Source organism: Excalfactoria chinensis, chromosome 8 (genome assembly GCF_039878825.1).
Source record: "Excalfactoria chinensis isolate bCotChi1 chromosome 8, bCotChi1.hap2, whole genome shotgun sequence".
Taxonomy (NCBI): Eukaryota; Metazoa; Chordata; class Aves; order Galliformes; family Phasianidae; genus Excalfactoria; species Excalfactoria chinensis.
Window position 1 is genome coordinate 9,119,827 of NC_092832.1, and position 9,494 is coordinate 9,129,320.

General features: G+C 42.8%; 1 long non-coding RNA gene across 1 annotated transcript; it reads left to right on the top strand.

The window, feature by feature from the left end:
- Positions 1-294: 294 nt before the first annotated feature.
- On the top strand, positions 295-7,660 carry LOC140255640 (uncharacterized). The gene is made up of 3 exons (XR_011904514.1): positions 295-399; positions 1,944-2,257; positions 7,532-7,660. It is a non-coding gene; the product is annotated as an uncharacterized lncRNA (long non-coding RNA).
- Positions 7,661-9,494: the final 1,834 nt, after the last annotated feature.

Sequence of the window (9,494 nt, forward strand, 5' to 3'; positions counted from 1 at the left end):
AAACAATTAAGCAGCTACTGCTCATTCAGGGCAGTTTTGAGAAGCAAAGGAAGTCTGCAATCAGTTATATCTCCAATTACCATAAAAATATATTAGCCATTCATTCATTTATTAATGATTCATCAGTTAACCACACATAATGAGCAAATAATTAGCAATGCTGTACGGTTGCCAAAATTGAAGAAGTGTTGGCATTTTAAAGATGAAAGGTTGCATTTATGTAAAAAGTCGGGTGGTGATAAAGTTAATGCAGAAGATAATTATAAAAGTGGCTGTCCTATTTTAGAGGCTGAGGTCCCGCAAAACTTGTCTAATTGAACTGAAATTAATATTCTTCAGAAGCACGCGTGTTACGGCATACCGGCTGCTGAATATACTCGGAGATCTCCCTTCAGTAAGGTACGTCGCACAATACAAGTTAATAAAATGCCAGACAGCAAGACTGCCTTCTTTGTTTGCTTGGTTCAGGGCCTTGTGGAAAACAATAAATTGCATTCATGTCAGCCGAGGCCCATCCCTTTGCTAATTACCGTTTGGTGCTGAAATGACTTCTGTGAAATTGGGAGCATGAAGAAACACACAGCCGTACAAGGGAGGCTTTTCAGACTACAGCAGTAAATGTGAGATAGGCCTTAGGCGCACAGATGTTAAAACAGTGAATTCCCCTACAGATTACACTAATGGAAACCCTGTCAGGGTAAGTCAAATCCGGGGTCTGCGGTCAAAATCTAATTAACGTTCCTGTACTTAAAAAGAATATGAATGCCTGGAGGTGAGGAAGAACATATAAGAAACTTGCTTGTTTGTGAAATTGTTTGTGCAAAAGGCAAGCAGCACTGAACGCGTCTGTATGAGGCAGCACCTGTAGCCAAGCTGCTCATGCTGCAGAACACAGCACTCTGAGGCTTGGTCCCTCGGCACGGCAACGGCTCTTAGTGGCCACGTCCCTGGTGGGTGCTCCTCATTGTCTCCAAACACTCCCTTTGCTTGGCACAGTCAAGGTCGCTGTTTGGGAAGTACTCCTAGCTGAAGCTGTAAGACAGGGCCAGCATCTCTGTGTGTGAGAAATCGGGCTGCTCTGAGTAGGCTGGGCTTGAGGACACTACTGGGGCTCTTGCAGCGCTTTCACAGCTGCACTGTGCATGGCCTGTGCAATAGCAGAGGAAATTAATTTATAATGCAACAATCTCTTCGTTTTCTCAAGCACAAAAATTCCCTTAAATACTTAAAATAACACTCAAAGTGGGACAGACCTTAAATTTTGAATAAATGAAACCCTAATCCAGTGTGTTTCTGAAACAAGCTTGTTATTAAAGAAATAAATTTGAAACAGTAAGTGGTTGGAGAATTTTGGATTTAATTATTTAAATCTACTTAAGATAACTGTCTAGCACTGTGTTTGGGTTTCCTGTTGAGAACATGTTTTCCAGGAAAGGAATCCCACCCAGTGCCTAGCTAGTGTTAACTTCCTTCTGCAACAGTATTTTCAGCAGAAGAGACAATTAGAATTATAATAAGGCAAAGCATTGTGTGGTAATGTAGTGATATTTATTTCCCTGACATTTTCTGCCATGAAAGCTGCATGGAGCTGTGTGTGGAGCTGGAGACACTGCCATGCTCCTTGCACCATTTGTGGTACAGCAATGCTGCTGCACGTGTTCCTTGGGTTCCTGAGAGGGAAAGTCACTCTGCAGTGCTTCAGTCCCACTGCCAAGAGTATCTGAAGGTGTGCAATTGTTAACATTTAGCTTGGGATATTATATGTGGCCATTGTATAGATAAATGCTGAGTGTTGGATTTGTTCATTGACGGTTGTTGTACACATGAAGAGCTATACCTGCAGATGTGCATTTTGGTTAAAATCTATGATGTCGTCTTTAGGATGCAAGATTCCTTCCAAGCAAGATAAGGATGGCAACACATCTGCCTTTCTTATTTTACAGGACTGTAACAGGAGCTTGCTGGATCTTGGCTCTCTATTAAATATAGAGTAAGAATGAGAGGAATTGAAGATCCCCCTGTTCTGCACAAAGCACAGGAGAAGGACAAGTAGGAGGAGTTGCCTGTCTCCAGCTACAGCCCAGGCACAGGGAACAGAGGTGCACCCACAGCCGCTGTGGTGCAGTTGGCTTCCTCCACAGCCAGAAGTGGTGGAAGAAAACTCTGATGCTGAGTCACGTTTCTTTCCCGTGGGCTCATGCTGGGATGGACGCGCCTGCACTGTGCCGGCAAGGCCTCACTGCGTGGCTCCTGTTGGGTGAGCATGCTGTACATATGCTGCGAGTAACACGGATGGTATTTTTGTGTTTGCATGTCCTCACAAGTGAGTTAGCTTAAGTTCTCTAAAATACACAGTGTGTGCAAGGATGGTGTTTAAGAACAAAACCTAAAGATCTGCTCAGTTTTCCTCATTGAAGCATGCTCACTGGCTTACCATATGGTTATTAGCAGTGTTTCCTTTTAAAAGTCGTTTTATATTTTCAAGAAAAGATAGTCCTATAAATATTTTTTTCTTACAGCGTAATGCCTGTGCTTATGTGTTACATGAGGCAGATGCTGACTTAAAGCTTAGTTCTTGCTCAACAGATCTTTCAGCCCACCAAAAGGGGTTGATTAGTGTCCCCCAGCTGAACCATTTTTTTCCTCTGTTGCTTTGACCCATTGATTTAATTAAGGTCTAATAAAGAGAGGGCTGAAAGATTGTTAAAAATCTTTTCTCTTTTTTTCATGGGTCTGACCTATGCTGGTCTGTCGGTGCATTTTTGACTTCTATGTGCCCTCTTTAATATGTAAGCATAGTACCACAGAGCTTGTCTTCCTTAGAACCAGTTTGGTTTTAACCAAAACGAGTGCTCTTCTGGAGACTTTTTATTTTAGTTAAAATAAGTAATTAAAAAAATATCAAAAACAAGTCACAGTATCAAAAGGAAAGACCTCAGAAAGCTTAGCGGTGACCCTTTCCTTTTCTGCTTCCTTTCCCATCTTCCTCTTGCCAACAGAGAAAGAGATAGAGAAATGAAAACTCTGGTTTTGATTTCCAATTAATTAAGAAGAATGAATGGAAGCTTATTAAACATAGAAGTTTTTTCAGTGAAAGTTCTTGCTTTTTTTCAGCTGATCCCATTCTTTATATCTTTGTGTCTTTCGTAGGTGAGTGTTAATGCTCAAGAAAATGCTTCATGCTGCTTGTCATAGTGCCAGCCTTCCCTTTCCTTTCCCCTCCCACCAGCTCTGCAGTCGTTACTCTAGGTTGAGAAGTGCTTTTCTCAGCATGCTAATTTTGCTTCTGAGCAGGCTCATCTGTATCCAGTGAAAGGGAGATTACCAACAACGTGCCCCCACTTCACTGGAGAAGTCTCCAGTACCAGCTCTCCTTGTGCTTTCCGGGCACACTGAGACTGTATTGACAGTCTTCTTAAGAATAAAAAGGGGAGAAAAGGCCAAGCTACAACTTCAAGAAATAGTTCTGATGTGCTCTCTGTGGCTTGAAAGAACAGCATTGCTATCAAGAGTGGCAATTTGTGACTGAGCCCTCCTAGACAGCTCTTGTGCTCAAGTTTCCATGCTGCAGCTCATTAGCAGAAGAGCTGCCTGCAGGGTTGTGCAGGTTTGCAGAAAAGCAGGATGTGCACTGAAGTAAAAACCTGGTTTGTGGAGCTGTGGTCCTGGAGCTGGCTGGGTGCTGGCACTTCAACCTGGAAGAGAATAAGCTGCCTGAAAGAGAATAAGCCACCTGGACGTTGGGACCACAGGGATGTGACACACCACTTGCTGGGGGCCATCCCTGCCCTGTAAAGCGCTAAAGCAGGTGTATAAATCCTCCTGTGTTCACTGGGATTTAGGCATCTGCTTAAAGTTAAGCACTTGTTTAGAGAGTTTCCTGAAGGAAAGCCTGACAATTGTGCCCAAGAGTAACTTTGAAATTAGTTTTAATTTGCTCATCATAACCAGCTGTCATGAGGCTGTGTAAAAAAGCTGATTGTGGAGAGATGAAAGACTTCCCAGGCCCCCAGCTTTGGTGTCAGCATCTCACCCAGCACCCAGTCGGGTCCAGGCTGCGCCTTCCAGCCCTGGCCTTGCTCAGGATGTGCTGTGCTCAGTTTGTCCCTGCCTGCAGGGAAAGCACCCAGCTGCTGCCCATCTGTGGCAACCTCTGTGGGTTATGGTGGAGGGAGGGAAGGTCCTCTCTCTATTTAGTTGGAGAGTGCAAAGGGAAGGAGGGCAGAGTATGCAGGGAGGTAGGAGATCTGTGCCCAGGCTGAAGGTTCAGCTGGAGTTCCTGCTTGAAACATAGCCAGTGCCACATCCATTTGTGTCATTTGAGTCAGAAACTTTTGAGGTCCCTTGCTTTTAGGTTATGTTTTCTTGGTAAGCCCTTTGTTCTCACAGTAAATTTGGAGGTTAAACTTCAAAATGCAAAATCGAAGTTAAAATCCCCAACAAACCTTGACTGCTGCTTAGCTTTACCTTTCATGGTTTACATGTGTCACTTAAGGCAAGCAGGGCTCTATCCATGTAGCTTGGAGATATCTTATTTTCTGATAAAATACATGGTTAATTTGTCAGTGGACTTATAGCACCATTGCCTGGCTCTCAGAAAAGCTACATTTTCAATGAAGATATGTTAGAGTTGGTTTTTTTTATGTAGAGTCCCTAGGTAATTAAGCTGAAGCACACACACATTTCCATATATCAGTGTGCTGGAGCAGTGGTGGCTGATGTAGTAGCTAAGGTCAGGTAGAAACTAGTCATGCGTTTAGTCTCTTTTCCAGTGCTTCACTCAGAATTCCCCCAAATATAAATTAATCTTCCAGAAATGTATAGGAGATTTGGTTTATGATGGGGAAAAAAGAGCCTTGCATTATTACTGTATCCTATCGGTCTTCCCTCAGCATGACTTTGTGTGGTGGTTCAGTGTCGCCAACCAAACTTCAGAAGACTTTTGGTATGAAGAAGCACAAAGCCACAAGTGCTTCTGCATCTTGAAGCAGATGCATATGGGACGTTTTGCAGGACGCATAGGTTATCACAGAGCAGCCCCTCAGGGTATCCCTTTGGGGTGGAATGGGGCTCAGCCCGGCACTGTGGGGAGCCAGGGGCAGGCTGGTGAGAAGGGCCCAAGGACACTGGGCACAGCTGGGCGCAAACATGTCTATGATGCCTGCTGTGCTGTGCTGTGATCCCTGCCCCAAAAATCCCCACTCTGGGCTGCAGCTTCCCTTCTCCACCACCCGAAGCTGCTCCCTCCCTTGCAGTTTTCATTCCTTTCCTCCTTGCCAAGAACGCTGACTCCAGCCTGATCTGAAAGTTAATTTTAACAAATAACATCTTGGGCTGAGCCAAGTTAGGATCTGGAGATAGGACACACTGCGGGAAGGGAGCGGGGCTGGGGCTGTAAGAGAGCATGAACGCTCAGCCTTGTAATATGTGTGAGAGCTGATGCTCTCTGAGCAATCGAGTGCTTATTATTATTTCTCTTGGATAGGTCACCTGGGAATGGAGGAATTTTTCATTTTAAATTAAAAAGAAATCTTTTATAATGCTCATTTCTGAAAGAAAAAAAAAAGAAAAGCCACCTCATCATGGAAGCAATTAGATGGAGGACACATTGGAAGGAGTGATTAGTTGTTAATTTTTGAGCTGCTGACCCTGACAGAAGGTTTTTTTGACGTTTTTTTTTGAGGTGTCTTTCATACGCCTACAGTCCGTGGTTACTTCTCATTCAATAGCAATTACCGTATGCCCATTCTGTGCTAAGGGCTGCTCGAGGTGGATGCAGTGGTCCCCGTTAGATGTGTGCCAAATTGAAATGCCAGCAGCTGTGTGAGCAGCGGGATAATCGTATCTGCTGCTTCTCTCTTCCAAGTCCTGGTAAGCGTTTTAGGGAGTAATTTCCCCTTGCCTTGACATGACCTGAAAATGCATCCCTCTGTTTTGCATCGCAGATCCCAAGTCAGCCGTGTCAAGGTTTGACCAAGAATCAAGGAGGATAATTGGTCAGATGTAATTAAGAGGCAGTACTACTGGTGAAATAGCTGCACATTTTGGTTTCCTTTATTTTTGCCCATCAGATTACAAACCTCATTCCCTTTACCACTTTAAAAACCAAATATGTAACTGCAACCCCTGCCTAACTGCTCTGTTTTATCAGATGGAACCCAGCTAGCTAGACACCACAATACAAAAAATAAGCACACTGTACCTCGGAACAATATGGGGCTGAAAACTCAGAAAAAAAACCCACACGGTCTTGTTAAAATATGGATGTGGTCCAGTGATGGAATGAGTAGAGAAACTTGAATGGATCAGAGTCAAAAAACACTCTGCTTAATTCTCGGAGTTTTTCATTCGCCATTCAGCTTACATCAGTGTTAACATCTACAGAGAAATGCAGCCATTTACAATTTGCAGATCAATGTGTTACTTTAATTAGTATGAAAATTAAAGGGCAACTATAGGCCAATGTGAATGATTATGGAAATACATGTGCATCACATGCAATGCTCTCATTTAATTAATCGTCTTGTAAACTATATCGAGCACTTTAAGTCAGCTGCTGAGTATAACAACTCTATTTTAAATAACCGCTTAATACTTAACAGGATGTGGAGAAAACACTGTAGCACACGACCGCTTCTCAAGTTTCAGCGTCTGAGATTTTTTAAAGCTGACCCGAGTCAACCGAAGGAATGTTTAACACCCCGTGTCTGAACACAAGAAACTCTGTGATGTGCAGACATTCAATTACATTTTTTTAAAAGTGAGAAGCGTTTTGTAAAATAGTGACTTTAGAAAACTAATTGGCAGCAGCAAACCGGAGAGTGAAGGCCAAAGCTAGAGGGGAACTTTTATTACAGTAACTCTAGTCAAGGAAAAGGGACATAAAGGCATCTTTGTTTCTCAGTCAAATTATCTGATTAAGAAATAAAACATTTTAACGTGCTTTAAATGCAGCATTAATTATTTATATGAAAAAAATTAAAGCCAGGTTTCATGAATTACACTTTGTGTGTGTGAATTTAATGTTACAGGAATAGTAATCCTTTTACATTCGTGCCTTACTTCATTAGGCAAAATGAAATATTAAGGGCTCCATTCATTCAAAAAATTCTTATGCATTCAGGTCACACTTTTGCTGTGGCCTCTTTTTTTTTTTTTTTTTTTTAAGAGTACAATTTACAGCACTGATTTTTAACTGTGATTCAGAAAAAGCAATCTGCTCCTGCAGGATGGGCAGGATGAGTTTGGGAAAGAGCAAAGGTACTGTGGTGGGTCTTGTCATCAGTGAAAAGGCCCAAAGTACACAGCGCTCTGAGGGCTCAAAGCTGCTCGAGTATAATAGATCTTCAGATGCATTGCTGGCAGGGAGCCTCTGAACTGCATGAAACCCTTTTCCTGTAGATTGGTCAGTAAATAATATTCCCTCCATTGACTATTTGCAACGACTGGGCAGTGCTGCACTCAGGTGAGTGAAGAACAGGGACTGTTACGAGGACATATGTGTTCAGGGATATACTTTTCTGTTTTCCAGGCATTCCCATTTTAGCAATGGTGTGTCCGTGCTCAGCTCCACAGGAGGAAATCCATTGATTGAAGCCATGCTGACACCTGGGGGACGTGGTTACATGCTCATCAGTCACCCGTCTGACTGCAGACCCACTAGGTAGGGTGCTGCTGACTCAATGCGTTGTTTTGAGTATTGAGATGTGAAAAAATAGTGGAGAACTTGGGTGGTTTATCATTTTTGCTGTTTCTTTTTTTCTTTTTTTTTTTTTTTCTTTTTTTCTGTCTGAATGGAGAAACAGCCAGAACTGTACAGAAATGTTCTCCTTTAGCTTTCAAAATATTTACAAGATTCACTTAATGTTAAAAAAGTCATTTTAAAAGGGAGATGGGGGGAAAAAAAACAAACCTGAAATCCAAGAAAGAAATGACAAAGAGGCTTACCCAGAAGCTTGCAAATAGTCAGCTGGCTGAATTTATATAAACTTCGGGGAAATACAGGAGAATGGGACAAGTCATCAGATGGTTGGGTAAGATTGATGCATTTAATAGTTCAGTTAATGTGGATCAACATCTGCATTTGGTTACATCTGCGTAAGCGCCTAACTTCAGCAGAGTTGTGCCGTTGGAACCGAATTTGGACCAGTGTTTTTAAATAGGCCCTTGTGCAGAACACCTACCGAGAGCTCAGTGCTGTTGTGCCTGGTGGCCCTGCAGAGAGGGGGTAATGCAATCTGTTAGTGTTTCTCCTGTAATTTTTAAAACACGTTGAGGGGTAATATATTTTTTTATAATAGGGTGCTCCCTGTCTCTTTAAGTAACTGTCAGATGTATGATGTCCTCGTGCCAAAATGCTACGGTCTGCTCCCTCTGAGCAATTGTTAATTAAATCCATCCCTTATTGTAGAGCCTGCCTAGCTCTTACCCGTTCTGCTTATCTATGACACCAGATGATGCTTGGTAATTCATGGCCAACGTGCTCCCACCTTCAGCAGAGCCTCCTGTGCATTGACCTTAGCCAGCTTCACCTTTTCCTTATTCCCAAAGAGAACACAACCCTGGAGGCAGCAGTTTTTATCAACTTCTCCTGCTGACCAGATGAAGGTTCAGTGATAAATGAATGTCCTTCCACCCACCGCAGCTCCCCAGCCCTCAACGTCTCCTGCTGGCCATTGGGATGCAGAGCAACGGGAGAGCAATGGACTGTCATCAAAGAAGGCCATGAGCTGCTCTGCCATTGGAAAAGAACTGCTTCTGCTCATCCAGGTAATGTCACTGTGTTGGCTGGAAACTCTCCACTTCGTCCTGAGCGGTACCACCTGCAGATCCCTGCACCCACTGGTAAGGCTGATACACAGGAGCTGGTAGGAATATTTTCATAGCTGACAAGCTGTTTCCCATGAACAGTGTCAAAGATTTAAAAGCCACTTCTGCAAATGGGACTTTCTGGCAAATACACACTAAGCAAATCTTTTATTATTACCATATGGCTAGGAATACTCCCAGAGTTCTCCTGGAAATGGGTACTGTACCAGCAGAAAGCAATATTCTGTTGGCCTGTGCATTGCCTCAAGGGTATTTACCATGGTAATAAGATCAGTAATTCATCTCCTAAAATTGCTGGGAGTACAAATGCTTATTTAAGTAGATGGTATCTTGATTGCAACTGAGTCAGGAGAGCTCTTAAAGCTGCCTATTTAGGCTGCAGATCTTCTGTTAAAGGCAAAGGGCTGGTGATTCTTGGTAAGCATAAGAACATCGTGTTTCACAGCTTCCTCACATTTTCAGCAACTCATGGTAGAGGTATAGTACATCCCTTGGTGAAATGAACCCACACAAATATGTTAGGAAATGATGCCTCTTGCTTTTTTTCCCACTATTTTTGTTTGATTTTTACTTTCCATGGCAATGTAATGGGAAGACATATAAATTTTTCCATCCCCAAATGGTTTGTTAGAAGAAAAGAAGCTGAGAGAAAGCCATCATTGCAT